Here is a 20,441-nt window from a genome sequence, read left to right on the forward strand (position 1 = left end):
ACAGAGACGCAGACGAGACGAGCCGGGACGGAGACCGTTGAGACATCGTGTTCGCGACACGTAAACAGGAGCGAGCGTCCGAGGTCGGCTCACGGCGAGAATCGTGGGAGGATTTCCTTCTTCTTCTTTTTTTTTTATTTCCCTTTCTTTTTCGTCCGTCCGCGCAGTGTGGGTGGGATTAGAAAGATGGAGATTCATAGAGGGAGTGAAGGGTGGGCCGGGGGGTGGCAGACAACGGAGGGAGAGGGCTTTGATCTCGGCAGCTGCATCGTGTCGTTATTTTTGGGCGGATCGCCGAGACAAAAACATTTTTGCGGGACGCCCGTCTCTTTTGTAGGCCGACATCGGCTTACCTGAAACGTCGCACGGAGTCGCTCCATCTCGTCTTCGGGATGCGCGGTAGCGCGTTTCCCATCCGCTAATTAGGTCCCGATCACGTCGCGCTATTATAACCCTTGTTATCCTCTTTAAGTGTTGTTATCAGAAGAGTTGGCATTCAACCAAAACTTTCTCACTTCTAAGAATCGGTGCACTTGATCGAGATTTTCAATAATCACCGATAATTGAAACTTAATTGAAAATTAACTCAAAATTCAGAAAATTCAGGTATGAATTGAATATTCCATTGTCAAAACTGACATTTCGCAAAGTTATCCGATATACGACCCTCCGCAATAAAAGAAAAAAAACCCTGAGAGAATTAAACAATTTTTTAAATTAATTAAAAATTATATTACAATTTTGAATAACGGAGCCTTGTTTATAAGTGCAATTGACGCACATAAATACATGGAGGTTGCAACGCTGCTCGAAGACTGGAAAGAAACCTTGTACACAAGAATATAGAAACGTCATTGCGGATGCGAGGTGGAGGCAGGATACTCTCATACCTTGTAATCGAAAAAGAGAAACGACGATAGATCACTCTGTATATCGTCGCAATACCAAACTAGGCGTGAAAATCGCGATGCGATGTGGACACAGATCGTTACGCGTGTGTAGGTGCATCGAGGTGGATCTAATAGGCCACGGCTTTAAACGACCTCGATATAGCACTTATCATCCTCAAAATGATGCCGCGGATAAACCGCTGTATCAAGTGTATGTTAACCATTTAAAAAAACTGAATAACATTATTAGATTGTTATTATCAATGTATCGCAATTAAATAAAAAATATTAAAGGCTGCTTATAGGTTTGCTTATTATAGTTCAATTTACATTTTTTTTCTCTTTCGTTTCTAAAATAAAAAATACATTGTTTACCTTCGAGACATCAACATAACATTAATGTCAACTAGTTCAAGGAAGCTGATCGAATGTCACTTGGCAACTTTAATCGTCGCGTTGCAGGCGCGCTTTTAAATGGCGATACAAGTCGTAAAGCGCAGGCATAACACGAGAGAGTTTAACTTCCAGCAGTTCGAGTTACCACGTGCACGTGAACGTTACCTAATAGGTTCTGTCATCATTATCGTAAATATTGTCCGTCGGACATCTCCGGCGACAGCGCGCGCTCGCCGGCGGGAAAAAAGAAACGTCGGCGTCGCGTCACAATTTTTCGACGGATGCGTGTGTGGCCGCTAGGTAGGTCAGAACCTTCGGAGCATTACACGAAGAAGTGCACCCGTAATCAGGTTAGCGGCGCATCTGGTGCGAGACCAGCGCGCGAGCCGGTGAATACGGGACAATGAAAAGTGGTGGAACTTTGATTTTGGCGCTAACACTATTCTATTGTCCTACATCGATCGAATATGCGTACGAATGTGTAAACGCGTTTACGTTTACAAGCCTAAATAAAAAAAATTTACGAGCGCTATCGCTGACAATTAAATATTGTCGTTTTTTACTCCAAGTTACACCGCAGAATATATTATACGATTTCGCAGTTGCAGTTACAAATCGAAAATTAGAAAGTTAAGATTAAATACCTTTACCTTTACTTTGACAAATCATTGTTTTCTTCTCATAGAAGAATAATGCTTGATTTGAATGACAAAGAACTTTCGAAAGTATATTCAAGGACTGCTATCACTCTTTAAATTGTGCAATCTGAAGATGTGTATTTTGTGAAACTATATCTGCAGCTATTGATGGCGGCGGCTTCTGCTCGAAATATCGACAGTATCTTAGTAACGGTCGTGTAAAAACGGAGATAGCGATTTTGAAATATCCGATTATCGGGTCACTGCCTTCGCAAAGTATTGAAAATCATTATTTCAGAAATAGGGCTTAAGTTCAATGAATTTTTGTATTGCGTAACGCGACGTCTATAGTTGAGGATCGATATATTGTCTCGGAGTGTGTCGCAATGTGCGCCTAACCGTATCCTTTTCTCGATTGACAAGTAATTCTCCGTCGCCGAACCTCGCGTTATGAGAAGATTCTGTCATTCGCAACAAATACTCGTGGCATTTCGAGGTGGCGAGGATAGATTTTTCTCGGTTGCTCGCTCGAAAAGGTCGCGCGACAGAGCGCCTTCAATGTGAGCATCCTCCATCATCACCGACGCACCGACGTTCGAATGTGTGTATGTTTGCGCAAGTATGTATGCCTTATTTGCGCATTTGTCATACGTGGATACGCGGATCTCTCGGGTTGCCAGGTGTGTATCTGTGACGGAATCGCAACTTCGGATAATTAATTTATCGTTTCGATCGTGTATATATCAGCTGTCGGATCGATACGTAATGATGTATCGGTACGCTCGATGGCCTTTAATCGTTTATGCGCTTACCATCACTTGCTGGGAAAATTTATATTGAGCAAAGAATCACAAGAAATTATTGCAGAAAGGATATTCCAATTTACGTAATGGCGTAATAATACGGCATAATGCGTATGTAATGCTTAATCAAAGTTACGCGACAATTGTTAATGAAATGCACACGCCGACATTTTGCTTCTCATTTCGCGAAATTTTTGTCTTAATTGTTTTTCGTGAAGTTTTTTTGCTCCTATATTATTTCAATCATTATTATATAATAAATTTTGTAATGCCTTGTAAATATTGCGCGTTTATTTTCACGTTTGCCATGATAAATGACACGGACTGAAATTGCAAGAAAAACTCAAACTTTATTACTTTATTGTTGTAGGAGACATACTTTTCCTCATAACTTTCCTGCTTTGACGCATTCGGAATTCTTTACGGTAACACGTGCGACGCATAAGGCCGTGTGCAGTGTAAAGGCGGAAATAACATCTGTTCGTAACAGATAGAAGAAGCCGAAAATTTACGGAACGCAACCACAAGACTTAAAACGCACGGTGACTTCCTTCCTTTTCAAAAAGGGGAAAAGCGAGAAATATAACTTGTAGATACATTATAAAACGATAATTGATTAAAAATATTTGTACAGCCAATCGCATCGCGTTTATATATTTTTAATTATTGCGTAATTTCTGAAAGATCAATTGTTATTTAAATATCCCGAAACAAGTTGATTTTGTCCTGAGAAAATCGCACAATTAAAAGCTATTAATTAAATCAATTAAGCTAATGATGAACATTAACTAATATATTAAACACAGCTTGTACAATTATTAAAATATTTAGCTCATAAACCAATGTCATATAATAATAATTAATGTCTACCAAAATCGGTTATAAATTGTGTTTGCAATTATATCCTGTTTATAATTGCTATTGTACAACTGGCTCTATTTACGTTTTGGTGAACCATAATCTAGTGTACGACACAGGATACGTGGGAAAACCAACGTCGGGAAAAATATTGTGATGTTTTGAAATATCTTCGTTTCTGACAAGACTAATGTTGCTTGCTCATAATCAAGAGAGATAGAGGGAATAGGAGAACAAACAGATTATGCAACAACGTAGAATGCATCGTATCAACATTATGTAAGGAACACAGTCCAATTCTACAACAATACTATCAATCTAATAATTATGACTGGCAGAATGCATAATGATGGCGTAAAACTTAAAACGTCGCGATGTGACATTTATTACATTTTCGAGGCAAGGTGTTTTATAATAACGCATACTAATAAGCCTATTTCTTTGACAAGGCAATAAACGTTATAAATTGAATCGCAGAACCGCGTCAACTTTTCAATGATTGAAATATTGAAAGAAAATCTTATCTCGCACATATTGTTTCACACAGTGTTGTTTACTTTTTCATTATTGAGGTTGCATAACGCGAAACCGAAAAATATCACGTTACTGCTTACGACATGATTACCGCGTTTACATGACATGTCACAAAAAATGTTAGAACGTGATTTCGAGAATTCGCGTGCTTTATCTGCGTTGAAACTGAGGAAGAAGCATTTTGTTTCATCAATCGAAACTTCATCGCGATTATGCAAAAAGTCTTATCGAAAACTTCCGGTAAACGTGTCCTTGCGAGAACGCGGAAGGCGTCATCAACGTCTTCAAGACTGTTTCATGAATAAAATCAATTGTGAGTCAAAAAATGAAATATTAATCTACAATTCATTTTATAAGTACTTATAGTTGCATTAAAATTTTACGTCAATTGATAAACTATTATTCAAAAAGATTCATTCATTTTAAAATGTATACCCATTATTTTATATATATTTTATTATTTTATATATATATATATAATTTTTTTTTTTTTTTTTTTTTTACGTCAGAGTAATTATATCGACGCAATTTTTAATGCTGTTTATCTATAGATCTCGAAAGAAGACAGCAGAAATTTATCGATGACTCATCTGTGACGTAATATCCGCATCCGTGGCTTTCCTCTTTTTTGTGTTTAAATAAATATGTGCGAATATGTACAAATATGTCAAAATTTGTCATGAATGTTTCAAGGCTGAAACTATTGCTACGTGCAAATGTGCGTCGTTACGAGAAAAACTATTTAATATACGATATTGAAAATACTTGTCGAATAAAAGAATTTTCAAAAAACTGAAAACTTATAAGAATAGCCAAAAATAAATAAAATTATTAATTTAATTTTAAAAACATTAATAAATTATAAAATGTTTTTTTACTTAATCCAAAGTGAATCTTATTGTAATATAAACAATCTGAGATTTAAATCAGAGAGACATTTAATATTTAATATAGAAAATTAGAAAGTTACGATAATATTCATTTATCAAGCTTTCACTGAACAAAAATACGGTCCTGAGAAAAGTTCTTTAAGAACTTCATCAGAGAATCTTTGGCTAATACGTAACAGTTCTGAGATATCCTGCAGATTCAAAGATTAGAAATCAAATGTATCGTTCGAAGTCAACGATTAATCTTTTAACAATATTGAGGTAATTTCAGCTTGACGTGTAAAAGGCATCCTACTATACGTTCGCGCTAAGCAGCAACGTGCTCGCTGCATTTATGCAAATAAAGGAGTGTACAGAGAGAAGGTCTGTCCTGTCAGGATTTGGAGAAAGTTGTTTCAGGGCGTTGATTGGCGAATGACGAAATCACGGAAGCCGCCGGTCAATCGTTGCTCTGGAAACTTTCCCAGAACGCTTAACCCCTTTGACCGTTACATAAATATCACTCGATCCAATGTGCTCTGTTACACAAATTGTATCCTGAACTGATATGAGATAAAGGCGATACCCGAGATCGCTGAGCGACGAGATTTGTCGCGTTCTCCCACTTCGCTCAACATCGCCGACCGCTACGAATCGCAAAAGTACAACGCAGAGGAAATTTTTAATTTCTCTTCACTTTTGTATAAAAAAAAATCTTTACTTCATTGTGTTAAAGATTCAATACAAATTTGCTAAAAAAAATTGTAACGTACTTCATAAAAATTTTTTTATAAAAAATTAATACGTATAATTAAGGAATTAATAAAAAGTAAATAATCTGACCAAAGTTTTGGAATTGTAAATCGAATTGTAAATCTCGAAAAATCGTCCGCATATAGAAATCGACGAGACGATAATTTCAACGATCTTGTTAGCGGAGAGATCAAGCGAACGAGATCAGTGAGTAAGCCGAGTACAACTGGAGTGGCGCATACTTTCTTCGTCGTCCATTTATAGTTTCACATATATATAGAGGACTGGAAAACAAGGAAGTGGAGAGAATCCACGCTTAGAGCCTATAAGTTAACACCGAGATACCGAAATAACGCCGTTTAGCCGCTAACAGTGGTAAAAAGGATGAGCGTAAGAGAAAACTTTTGATACAGTTTACAACAGATAAGTTTGTGTACAATGACTTTATCTATGTCAGGGTTACGCTGACTCGGTATCACAGTTAAAGAAATGATTTCCCAAGGTTGACCTTATTAATAAAATTGCTTGAAAGAAAAAATTTTTAAACTAGTTTTACTAAAAGCGCAAATCAATTGCAAGTGAATAATGTGTTTTTTTCTATATCAAGCATACAATATTACTTTCTCTTCGATAATTTTAATAAATAAAATCACTAATTAAATTCTTAAATGTTAAAAATTATTTTATAAAGATTTAAAAAAGTAAGATATTGTTGAGAAAAAATTAAAACGTATTCTCAATAAAATAAATTATGCATTACACTCTTTAAAAAAAATTTTTTAATCTAAATAATTAAATTTTTTTTTAAATCTAAAAAATTTTTATAAGTTTTTTAAATATCTGTTAGAGTTTGGAATATTTTTTTACAAGTAAAATACTTTTGTTTCTTTTACTAATTAAACTAAAATAAGACTAAAATTATATAAAGACTAAAATTTTGATACAAAGTTTCCATAGAAAGAGCTCGAGTTCTTTCAGTACAACTTGTATTAAGTGAACGTACGTTCACCTAAACGGCAACAGAGATATCGATCCGACAATCCTATGAAAAGTGATTGGCCATTGCACATCGAGCTCTGTCAATGACGTAAGCGTAATAAACTTAAATGACAAATTTAGAATTAATAACAAAAATTTTCAAGAAAAGTTAGATCCAACGTTAGAAATTACCCATTCAAATATTTATTAAAGAAATTTAATTTTATTAAAAGAATTACTCGTCCTTTTGATAAATTTTAGAAGAATATTGCAGTCTTTATATGCGGAAACAGGAGCATTTCTACATTGCTAAGCATTCTACATTGTTAGGAAACAAATAGTGTTGTACGATTATGCTCTACAAAACTTATATATCATGATAATCAGTAACATCAATGCTTTCCGTGAAATTGCTATTTCCATAACGGGGAATTGTATGAGCAACAAAGCGCAGAAGAAAGCGCTAAAATGCTGCATCGTGGAAAGTGCAACTAGGTGACACGATAACGATTATTCTCTTTGTAGTGAAAGGAAAACGCTTCCAATGCAGCGTGTTTCTCTTATCTAATTGGCTATGTCGAACGAAGTTAATTAGCTGTAATCCGATGAAGTTCGTATGTCGCGCGTGTGCGCAAAATGGGAATATAGCTCGGAAGCGGAATAAAAAAAAAAAAAAACATGTCGCTTCCGCAAAATCGCGCGAGAAGTAATGATTTTCTCGTTGAATTCTACACTAGAGTTCGGTCGTAAAATCAACTTTAACGTACCAGTGAAACTCTACAGTACGTCGGGCAGGCAGGTAGTAGATTTCCGTCGGGGATCATCCGTATCGTGAATAGAAAGTTAGGTCGCGTCGCGCAAGTTATAATCGGCCGATTACCGCGCGGCACAACAGTGGCACGCAACGTGCGCGCGTACGCTGCTGCAGAAATGAGCGGTTAATGTACAAGGCGCAAATGACAGCCGATGGTTTACAGCCTTCGCGGTAAGGTGAGACGCGTCCTTGCCACGCGCGATCGCCTCGAGCTAATCGACGCGTCCCGTTCTCGATTGTCGCGTTTTTTCTCCCCTCACTTCCCCACTCTATTTCTCTCTCTCTCTCTCTCTCTCTCTCTCTCTCTCTCTCTCTCTCTCTCTCTCTCTTTAGTTCTCTTTCACAGGCTTTCGAAGCACTGCCGTAAAGTAGCTAACATCGGCAAATTTTTTCAAGTTTTGTAAAACGCTCTTGTGTCATTCGAATTAAATAATTATTTTATGAGAAAAGATTTTATCCTGAGATATTTAGAATATCATTATTCTGAAATTATTTTTAATAATTGCAAGTTTTTATAATTATAATTCTTGTAAAATATTGAATTGTTTTTGTAAAATTAGAAGAACGTTTATTAAATTTTTGTAAGAGCATTAAGTTGATCTGAGTGCGTATTTATTCCTCCTTGACTATGTAATTAAGTTATTATCTGAGGTGAAAAGTGCTTTAAGATAACGCTAGTCATTTGAAGCAATTATAATCTCATAATTGTGACAAATACGATACTTCGGTAAAATTTATTAAATTTAATAGCTGATGAAAATATTATTAACGTAAATAAAACGCGTAAGTAAAACTGTCAAATAAAATATTAATAAAACGTTCATGAATGTTCTGCACTATATATAAACAAATATTATATATCATTAATATTTATTTAATAAGTACAAAAAATAAAAAAATTTTTTAAAAAAACCTATTTAGCAAACTAACAAGTTTAAATTAAAAAATTCTACGTATAACAGCTTGCATCCGAAATATTTTAACATCGTAATATTTTTCGTCGATTGTTAAACGCCAAATCATCGAATAGCCTTTCAGCGACTTCTTATCGGAATTTTACGTCTCACCTTCGTGCATGTCGAGTAGCTTGCGCAGTCGACGTTCTAAAGTGTAACAGGCACGCGCCCAGCGACAGGACGTGCGGTTTAACATGTACGACGCGAATGACAGCCGATAGTTAAACCGTTGCGCGACAGCGCCGTGACGCACGATCGCTTCCGATTAATTAACGCATCTCGGTATTTACACGCTTGCATCAGATTTTATTCCATTTTTAGAATACGCCGAGCGCGGATCAACGTACGCTTGTGGATCAGTAACGCATGGTGTATCGATTGCAAACGATTTGATTTCATAACGATTGATATAACAATCGACCAGAAGCCAATTTTATCGGTAACCGAATACCGACTCTGTGAAATATTAAACGAATACGAATAAATAGCATAATTGTTATTTGCAGCACATCCATTTGTACATCCAGGGAGGAAAACGCGATCAATAATATGTGTCCAAATTTGTTTTTCAGTTGAAAATTTCCCCTCGAATTTCTAGAGTTAGTGTCACTTGGTTTATGTTAACACTTTAATGTATGAATTCGTTTAACAGATGACATCAAATTGATGTAAAAGCATGATCTCTATTTGGGTCATGTTAAATTACTATTTACGCTTTGCTTGTATCAATTTATCAAGCTGTATAAATCACAAAACAATTTCTTTCATTAATAATTCGATTGTGCATGCGCAATATACATCAAACTAATTTATTCTTAGATACTTTACTTTGTACGAGAAACACAATCGTTATCGCGAACGATAAGCAGAACTGAATTCCTTCGACCACATCCGTTTTCTGATTGCTTGTTTTTGTAGTTAATATCTTGGAATACTGATGTCACATTTAATTCCGTATTTACTACATCTTATTTTTCTATTTTCTGGTCTAAAAAGCATGCGAATTTGCACGCTGAGTTACCGATCGCGGCCAAACGCGGCCGATTCGAATTCAGCGTGCGTTTAGTTCGATTCGCCGTGCAAAACGAGCGACATACGAGTCTCGTCCTCATTATGCAACGGACAATTATGAAAGTTTAATTACACCTCACCTTGAACACGCACGCGAGAATAAAACGTTTCGAAGGCTGCTGCCGGACGCCCTCTCAACAGTCGGCAAATAAGCGTTTCACAAGTCGAACCAGCGAATTTCGACGCATATGTTCATAGTTTGCGCAAGCAGTTTCTCAAATGAGCCCATCCAAATTTCACGTGCTTTGAGTATATCATAGTGTAACTAAAAAGTTACGTACTTTTTCACGGAGATCTTACAACACGAAGATTAATACGAGAAGAGTTGACGCGTATGGTTATAGAATTCTTCATACGCCGTAAAAATCGTGTTTGTAATATTTCTTCATACATCTTACGGTGGATATTTGGTCAAAGTGAAATTTGTCATGTGAGTTTCGAAGGACGGCGTTTAATTGAGCACGTGTAAGAAAAATACGTGTTTTTTTTTTAAGATATAATGCTGCTTTATAAACTGCGCTATTACTCATCAAACATTCACTACTATCTGCTTGACAAACAAATTTTTTCGGCAAGTTTTTTTAAAGCTATAAGCTCTCGTCATTAAGTCGACACAGATTTTATCGGATTAAGATTGTTTTATTATTCATTTGTTTGTATTTCGTCACGCATTTAATTTGATAAATGTTGCAGATAACTCTTTAAGAAAAAATCGATTGGAGAGAAAAAAAAACGTCAAAATTAAGACAGAAATTTTTAGACTACTTGCTTATTATATGATAAATAACCTCCCATTCATCATTATAAATTATCTTGATCACTGAAAGATATATGATCGTAAACGATTGATTCGATTAGCGTAAGATTTGAGGAAGAAAGTGTCGAGAATAATCGGTAGACTATTTTATAATTAGCGATATACGTGTCGAGTAAAAAATATGTCGTTCGCGATTTTCTACGTGCCAACGCGTCAAGGTGAATGTATGTGTGTATGTCGGCCACTCTGACATAATTCCTCGTCGGTTCCGAGGCGTCTCCGCCACCTCGTCCTTGACAAATAAGTACACTTCGTCCCGCGAGCAAGCAGGAGTGCGCAATCAAAAGGTGACGATATATTCCTGACTCAATGATATTTGCCAATTTGGTAAATAGCTTCGTCCCTCCGTCTTCAATCTTAGCGTGTTTTTACGAACGTACCAAGCTATTTAACTTTGTGTTTCATCTCTTATAACTCAGAAGTTATTCGATAATCTCGATATGGATGTAAAATAAGTATAAAAGTTGGAAATGTTAAACATAAAATGCGTTGCAAAATTTAAAATCTCATAGGTTTACCGTTAATTAACCTGTAACAAAATTTTTAATGAACATAATTTAACATAAAAAAAAAATAATTACAAATAAATCGAATTCAAAATGTGAATTATCAATGAAGCAAAGAGCTACTTGCACGAAATCTAGGATATGTTTTCACTTCGTATCTCTTTAAGAAACAAACTAACGCGTTTATGCTTCTACCTTCTGCTGAGAGAATTTGCTTTACTTTTATTTATATGACTCAATCCCCCCCTCCCCTCCCCTCCCCCCTCTCGACCTTCGTCGTTTCCTGGACCATTAGGTACGGGTATATCACTATTACCGCAAGTGTTCCGCATTATCTGTTAGCATCCGGCGCTCACTGCCACCGTTTCGCTTCCGCCCGCGAAAACGGTTTCCTTGGTTTCGTTTACAGCCGTGCACACCTCTTGAAACTACGGCATCGTAAAACGTCATCGTGAGCTGGTGTTGATACGCGCATTTATCGGGATGATAAAATAAAAAATAAAAAAAAAAACAAATGAGATAAGCGCGCACAATTCTGCGATGCAATCTTACTTGATATTTGTTTACGGTCAACATAGTTCTCGCTATGTTACGGTATTGTTACGATATCGCTGCGAGATCGATTTAAAATCATGCGTTATCTGTAACGTGAAGCGCGTTATACTATAAGATAATCGACGAGAATCTATTGATAGAATGTAACCTACGAAACGAATACATCACTCGCGCAAAGAGAAATGGTAACTGTGCGAAATTACTAACATTGTTGCAATTTTACGATCGAGCACGATCTTGAATAAAACGGAATAAGGGTATATCTAGTTGATTCATCAAGAAAAGTTCGATAGCTTCTATAATTTTGAAAATGACAGGTATATCTTTCACTCACAGGTATATCTTTCACCGCGATCGATATATTTCATCAAATTCTAAAGACAGCTTACTGATAGAGTATAATAAAATAAAAACAGCGATTGTACGATACGCGTTAATTGTACAGGATAGCGGCAAAAAAAAACCTTGCAATGATCAAATTTGATAGTTTCGGAACATATTCGAAATGCATTGGCGAGACTCTTAAACCGTGATACGTCCCTGAGCGACTCGGTATACGCGCCATCGAGTGTACGCTTATTTTAACAAACCTATTTCTGATATTGTGCCACCGCAACGGAGTCTGTATCGAGATTAGAAGGCTTTGAACGAAACGCTTCTCGGCGCGCCGCGGCGTGGCGGCGACGAGTTCGCAATAAATGCGCGCAAACCGCGCCCGCAATTCGCTGCCTGTCTCGCGTATATCCACCGCGTATGCAGTCGTAGCATGCGCGCGAGGCACTCGATAAATCCCTCCCGCTCATAGATCTCGCAGCCTTAGGTGAAAGCTCGATGATCGCAGAAGCGGCGTTATAATAATCCTAGTTATAAACAACATCGGCATGTAAAAAGCGGGATTGTATGCGCATTGCAGATTACAGCGGGCATGTCACAATTATATTAAATATCAATGATAAACCCTATAATAAATTTTAAGACTTTTATTAACAAAAATTTTAAAAAATGCTCAATAATTTATATTAAACATTAAAAAAATTTGTGGTGAGACTTTTATAAAATGTTATACATTATTCATTTCTACATATGTTATAGACGAACGGACAATTCAACAATGTAAAGATATTTGTGTTTTACTTCCAACGCGGTATTAAAAAGTGTTGATAAACTATGCACTTTCTGCATCATGCGACGCCTGCATTAACAAGTTTCTGATTATTGGAAATTAGTCAGATAGAACCGAGCCGCGTTTCGTTGCGCTCGTTTCATGAGAATGGCTAATTTTGATAACGGTTCGAGCGCTACATCCCCCTCAGCGTTATCAAAATTTACTGCAAATCGATTGCGTTGCCATAACGCCTACGCGCGAATCTGGGGCGAATAATAGAGGCGAGGAAAAAGTGAGCCTCAACAAGGTCGTCGCGTCGAAGCGGCGACACACAAATGTCAAGGGATCCTGACACAGTTTTGGCGGCTTCCTTTAAAGCGAACGATTGTCGGCTGTCGCGCCTTTGTTAGTTGCTTATCGCGCGAACGAGATGCCTGTGGAATGCGCGCTTTGTTTGCACAATGTTCTTCCGAATTCTTTTGTTCCGTAATAATTTATGGTGATACGGCAAGCCGACTCGAAGATCGAATTATTTCATTGATTTCGTACAAAAAGTTGAATACCATCGCCGATTGTTCGAGATTGCTTTACGGACTTCCGGGAAACCCTACTCTTCCGATATATACACGGCTTCTTGATTATTTTGCTTATACCATTATCATTAAGTCCCGAGACACACACACAATTTATTATTCTTACATTTTCTCATTTTTTATAAAATGTGTATTAAAACATTATTCAGCTTATGCCTTTCAACTTTGCATCTTCAAAACAATATTTTGAGGGAAATTTGTTACGTTAATTAACCTACTTGTTTACGAGTTATGAAAACAGTTGCTCCTTTGGCGCAGATTAATAATTAGCCCAGTAATTTATTCCGCCCTCATAAAAAAAAATAAATTTCAACTAAAGTCGAAAGTTCAAAATATCAACAAAAAAACATTAATAAATAATTCTTTAATTTAACATTTTATGCAAAAAAAATATAATGCAAAAAATCCAGTATAACAAAATGCTCAAAACAAATGATATCATTAATCAGATAATATCAGAGTGACGCGGATGAACACTCAGCTGTAAAGACTAACTGTAAAGACTATAGACATGCTTATATACAAGCAGTACTACAAACGAACAGAAATATTCAAGTTCACCGGATCGTGGAAAATCGCTACGCAAGTGCTTCGGAAGACTATTGTGGAAAATTATGCGTACGTCGATAGCGTGGTACAGTGACTCGACGCACGACTGACGATCATTAACGATTAGATAGCCGAGCTACGTAGAATACTGCGTGTTTAATATTGTCAAGATTATCGCACCGGTCTCGGCGCACGAATGCCTACTTTGATACACTTGATGATACTAAAGCCGGCGTATAGATACTTCACAACGAGTATCAATAAATGATACTCCGGTGCTGAAAGAGAACAGTTCTTTTTCACTTCCCCGAGTCATTCATAAAGAATCTAGACTCCGTTATGAAATAAGCTCAATTCACTGTGATCTTTTTTTTTTTACTTATAAATAGATTTTTAGACGTGATAAAAAATTCTGAAGAAATAAAGTAAATTTTACTTCAAATCTCCGCTGACTACTTAATATTTCCTGTCGAACACCGCTTGTTATCTATATCGGTTTCGATATAAGTAAAATAAAAATTGTTATGTAAATAAATATTTTTAGGTATACATTGACGTCAATATTGAAATATTCGGATATTGAGATATTCAACGAATAAAAGGATATCGTTGCTTTTTTATAATACCCATCGTCAGCAGGCCAAGAGGTCGCCCACGCACGTTTTGTTCCACGACAACTGATAACAGGCGTCGGTGACAATGTCGCGGTGATTATCGCCAAAAGAGATATGAAACATTTTCCTTTCACGAGGTCGAATCCAAGTCATGCGATCGTTTGATAACTTTGCGAATGAGCATGCGCCGTAGAGAAAACGAAAGAACTTTGTGTGACGAGAATATAAATAGCAATGTTATTCGTCACGGATGAAATATATCTATTTGAAAAGAAATTAAGAATATATTTTTCTTTTTTATGTAATCAAATGATTACGTGTAAAAAAAATGTTACGAGTTTTAGAATAGATTGGATGTGAAAGTCAGTTTTATGACAGAAATGCATTGAATTTGATAAGATAAAAATAAATATAAAGTTAAAATTTGTTTAGAATATTAAAAGTTGAATCACGACAGAATCACGTCGCTGTATATCTGGTAAAATTAATGAAATAAATAAGTAAAATTGCCCAAACTTAAATTGAATTACACACAGCCGAGTGATATAACGTGGTTAAAGCTCGCGTCCGTGTCAGCGAAATAGAAATAAATCGAACGTTACTCGACGAGTAAATAATTAAAGTTACACGTCGGAGATTATTAAGTGGTGTGAGTTCAAGTAACTCGCTTATCGATAAAAGCGTACGTGCCATACAAGTGAAACTCGACAAACAAATACGCGTTTTACACGTCTGCGCGCATACGCACATATCACGCGGCTATTGTTTTCGAAAAGCCGAAAAAATCGCGAACAACTCAGAGTGTTTATATATTCATCGCTCTGTAATTCAGATTCTATGATTTGCCGTTGAACGCAAATGTATAATTATACAAATTTTACCCATTCGAGTCGTAAAGCTTCGAACCTTGCGCTGATATCGGAAATCATCGTTTCCTAATTGTTTAAATTATTACTTTTAATACTATGCATTATCTTATAACAGAATATCATCTCATAACAGCTTCACCTACAAGAAAAAAATTATCCACTATTATAAATGCAAGTATTTGCGCATTTACTGCTTAAAAATTTCATCTATAAAGATTAGAGCAACATGAAACAACGTCGCTCAACATCATCCTTAGAATGATTCTGCGCGCAATATTAACGTTATATCACTCTGTTTTATCTGATATCCAAGTATTAACAGCACTATTAATGCCAAAGCCGATAACATGAAAGATTATAGATGCTATTTGGAAGGGAATTTGCAAGGTGCAATCCACAGCAACGTATCGGGAATTGGAATTCTTTTCGCGTATAGGGACATTTCGACCTATGACCTACGGAATAGCTCTCGAAGGTGTTAATATGTACGAGCACAGCGCGTTCTGACCTACAGAGAGAGCAGCTCGTCGAAGATTACCGTAGACATGACTTTCTGGTTCTCGTCGACTCTCGCGCGCGCGACTACGACGGATGATCGTAGCGTCCCTCCCGTTGCCCCCTTTTTCCTCGCCACTTCTCTCCGTTGCCGCGTGTCTCGCGTCTTTTTCTTGCTCTCGCGACTAACCGGGCCCCGGAGCACCAGAGCAGCGCGCGAGCGGGACGGAATGACACATCTTTAGAACAATCACCCGTTGTGAAAGCGCCGTGCCGGTTGGAATATCCACTCCACGATATAATAACGAGCAAAAGCCGACGAAGGTACGAGAAGAGAAGAGAGAGAGATCGCGGGCGTTTTCCAACAGATCGATGTACGAGAGTGCGAGATTTCGGGTCGATTTCGAGTCATGGTGATTTTCACAAAAAAAAAGGTAAATAGTAAATATCATTAAACTAGATACTACTAGATACTACTAGATACTACTGCTACCACTACTATCGCTAAAGTTACATTTCACGACACACATTTTACGAAACATGAAATATTTTTGGCACAACATTTCCTAAACTTACAGTTTAATATGAAAATGTGGACTCTGAAGAGATATTTCCAAAGAACACGCGTGAGAAACAAGACTCTATTTACAAAGTTCGATCTCGATCAAGGACAGACAGAGCGTACTGAAAGTATCGTCGTGATGTCATTCCATATTTTATCACGATCGACAACTAGCAAGTCAGATACGCATAACGAGAATCAATAATTGTGTTTATTTAAGCAAATTTTTTTTACGCGAAAGCAGATAATAGTTTTCTAAACCACACAGTAGACTTTGTATATAATTCGCGTTACCAGTCGTGAATCAAAAATGTAGAAAAATGTAGAGCTTGAGTGATGAATGTAGGAAAATTTCAGAAACTTGACCTCCAGAATGCTAACGTGAAATTATTATGAATGAAAGGTGCGATGAGTCGCGAATATAATCACGGGGATCAAAACGGAGAGATTATTAGCAGGAATGCGAATCTCATCAGCGATCATTAAGAAGGCTGTATCAATGCACGAACGGAAAAATGACACCGCGTTCGAAGCTGCACCAAAGCGTTCGCAATAATTCTTGTTAGCGTTCTGAAGTTTAGAATCAAGTGTGTCAAAAACTCACCTGCACAATAACTGCAATATCGCATTATCCTTAATTCCACACAACCACGAAGAAATCCAACACGACGAAGTATAATCCAAAAACATTCGCAGCGCGTGCATACGCGTTCGTGTAACTATACGTTTATGCGTATATATGCAAATGTAATACATATATTACGCGAAGAGAATGCAAGTACACTAGATCACACAGAGCACACTGTTTTCCCTGCGTCCACCACGAGCGACCGGGATGTTGCTGTTCGTTTTGTAAATCGTCATCGTCTATCGGCAGGACGACGAGCACTGTCACTACGCCCCTCGACACTGCGACGCCGGCCGTTCATCACCTCGTCATAGGCACATTACGGCGAAAACACGACAGAGACAGCGATGATGAGACGGCGACGACGGCGACGACACAGAATGCGCGCGGACCAAGAGAGCACAGGTATCACGACAACCACGCTCCGCACGAGCCACGAGCCAACTGAAGGAACTACAACCGGTCGGAGAGTTCCACGCGCGTGCGACTACGAATGCGATGCGCCGCTTCCCCTTTCCCCCTATCCTCTTCTCCTACCCTTTCGAGCGCCGCGCGCGAGAGCGAGAGGAGGGATGACGGTAAGACTCCTCCGTAGCTGATATACCGGCCGTCTCCAAGTCCTTGCAGCGATGCGCTACAACGTCGATCGCCGTCGCTTTTCCGGCGCGCTCGGATTCCCCGGTATGCGATACGTTTTCTTCACTTGGTCCGATACGCGATACGTCGGCGAGAGGGATCGATGTCGATCGCTCGCTTGCGCCGGAAGGAATATTCAAAACGAGAAACAAACGGCCGTGCCAGTTGCCGGCGCTCTTCGATCTCCCTCTTCCGCCTTCTCCTTCTCCCGCTGCTGCTGCGGCTGCTGGCTGCTGCTGCTGCTGCTGCTGCTTCTCCTCCTCCTCCTTCTCCTCCTCCACCTCTTCCTCTTCCCTGGTCGTCGTCGCGCGCGTTCGTTTCACCTCTTTCTTTCTCGCGCGCGTGCGAGACTCCCGTCCGCGCGGAAACTTTATTTATATCCACCGGCCGCGGCGGTCGCGCGCCTCAGTCTGTCACGGGCGCAGCGTCCGAGGAGGACGCGGTGAGCGGACACGACGACCGGTGAACGACGTGGTGGCCCGTCGTTCTGGCCGTCGCGACAGCGTGTTACGTTGATAATAAAATAACGCTCTTTTCCCTGTCTTAAATTTTCCTCCTTTAACCTCTTGTAACCGGCGAATGCGGAAGGACGTGGAGGAGGATAAAAAATGATAGGGATAGAAACGGAGATAGAGAGAAAAAAGGAACTGAGAAAAGAAAGAATTGTCTCTTGGTATTCGTGGACGGTTGATTCCGACTGCTCGGCTGACTGACTACTACGTACCGGGTAGCATTGGCCCCGCTAAACGGTTGAAAGTAATACTGTCTAGTGAGAGGCTGTTGGGGCCCCGACGGCGTCGTTCTTACTCGCTCCCTTTGCCACGTTCTCAGCCTCTCTCCCTCATTTTCGCTTCGCCGTCTCGCTCCCACTGTCGCCGCGCTCTTCCGTCTCCGTCGCGCGCGTTACGCGTATACGCCCGGTATACGGCGTGTGTCCTTGTCCCGCGTCGATTCGTCGTCACGAGCTCGATCGCGTCTCTCACACACATATATACATATACATACAATCCCTCCTGTTGGGTGGGTGAAACTCGTTGTCGAAGACAGTGGTAGTGCGCACAACGGCATGAACACTGTCGTGTAGCGATGGGTTCCACCAGGATTGGTGGGAGAAACGTGACACGCACACAGACACGAGAATACGCCGGTGTGTTCAGCCGCCATCTGGCGGAAGAGATGCACCATCAGCTTGGAGGGGGTTGAGAATGTGCCGAACGAGGGGAGGGAGCGATAGAGCGCGACGCGCGGTAAGGGTGGCTGAGCGTCGGTGAGAACGAGACGGAGCAGGACGCGCAGGGGTTGGATGGCGAGGGATATCGTTCTCCTCTGTAGGGTTGTCGCTGTTCACGGGGTGGGAGACGGTTTGACCTGAGAGCTCTAGTTCCCCTCCATTCAATCCACAGCCACAATATCGGTTATAGCGAGCCACTGTTGCCAGATTGCGCGCCTCGACGGCGGCGGCGGCGGCGGCGGCGGTGGCGGCGGCGGCGGCGGCGGCGGTGGCGGCGGCGGCAGTGGCGTGTGGGTGGAGCCACAACGATAGAGGGAAAGGTCCTTCTGCCTTCACCCCTCCGCCCTTCTCTCGTTCACCACACCGCTGTCCTCTTCTCTCGTCCTCGTGCTGGCTGCTCCGAGATCCGAGAAACTGGCGGCGTCTGTCGCCATCTCCGTTGCACATCACCCATCCTATCCTCTCTTTCTCATTCTGTCTCTTTCTGCTCGTCGCCCGCCGCTCTTTCCGCCACGACGTCATCCTCCGTCTTCCGTTGTGTGTCTCGGCTGCTCCCGTCGTTGTGTCGTCGCTACCGAGACGCGCACACAGCCGACGGCTGAGTGTGAGTGTTCGTACGTGTGTGCCAGCGGAGAACTTATGCACCGGCAGGTATGCGTGCCTGTGTCGATACGTTTCCGATGACACGTCGGCTGTACGGCATGTAGATGCGCGAGTTCGTCGTCTCCGAGTAGGACAGGCTCCTCGCGTGAACGCGCGTTGCAGACGACACCGAGACGAGCGGGGGCACTCTCGTGGGGTAATCTGCGTTCCGCTACCGAATCATAGCAGCGTGTACCTTAGCGATAGTCTGCACGGTGATACTTTCACAATCTTGTAAAACTAAACGCGAGACACTACCGTATCTCTTGATTCTTTTTTTCTTCGTAATTTTGCATTCAGCCTACGTTTAAAATGCACGTCCTCATGCAAATCTTTTACATCTGTAAGAAAATATATATGAAATGTCCCTAACTTGACCTAAAATATCTTCGTTATTGCCGATATAAGAAAATGCAAGGAACTTGTAAGAAATGCGAAAAAAGTGCACGAAATGCATAAAGAAATTATTTGCCAATTCGAAAAGATAAATATAATCAAATTAAATTTTTATTAACAAAGATCCATTTACACAATTTAAAGATCTGAATTTTATTATATGTTGCAACTGATGTAAAAATAAATCAAACAGTTTACGATTTATTAATTTTTTTCACACATAATAAGTTTGACCTTTCAAAAACTTCCTTACGCTTCTTCTTATCTTTTTTTTATCAAGTTTTTCATTTTTCTTGTCATGTTCTATTAATAGCAACAGAAATGGTTCAGATAATCGAGTTAGGTAAAACACTCTGTAGATAGCTACGGCAGGACCACCGATATGTAAAATGTATCGAATTATACGAAAACGTTATACCGTTCAATTGTATACAAAGTCATCACTTTTAACCGAGCATATTGGCAGCGTTCGTGTCGCACGATAAACGCGCAAGGTTCTGTGGCTTCGCCAAAGCAGCCAAAACCGAGCGTGACAAATAGGCATTCCAGATTTATACCACGTGACGTATAGTGAGAAAAATGTACCGCATGTACGGACGCGCGCACGTTCCGTTAATACATTCCCAAGACACGTCTCCTCTCTCAGGCGGTCCAGCAGTCGTAGATCGGGAACGTCGAAACGG

General features: G+C 39.6%; 1 protein-coding gene across 6 annotated transcripts in view; it reads right to left on the reverse strand.

Annotated features, from left to right (window-relative positions):
* Positions 1-20,441, reverse strand: part of LOC105673925 (zinc finger MIZ domain-containing protein 1-like) — a 61,301-nt gene that overhangs the window by 15,038 nt on the left and 25,822 nt on the right. The window contains exon 1 of one of the 6 annotated variants that reach the window (XM_067350351.1): positions 16,830-18,563. The exons of 1 other annotated variant lie outside the window; for it this stretch is intronic. The gene's annotated coding sequence lies outside the window, so the exon portion shown is untranslated. Of the gene's footprint in view, positions 1-16,829; positions 18,564-20,441 lie in introns of those variants that run through there. 4 more of the 6 variants (XM_067350349.1, XM_067350352.1, XM_012369921.2 and 1 more) reach the window with 4 other exon arrangements.

Source organism: Linepithema humile, chromosome 2 (genome assembly GCF_040581485.1).
Source record: "Linepithema humile isolate Giens D197 chromosome 2, Lhum_UNIL_v1.0, whole genome shotgun sequence".
Lineage (NCBI taxonomy): Eukaryota > Metazoa > Arthropoda > Insecta > Hymenoptera > Formicidae > Linepithema > Linepithema humile.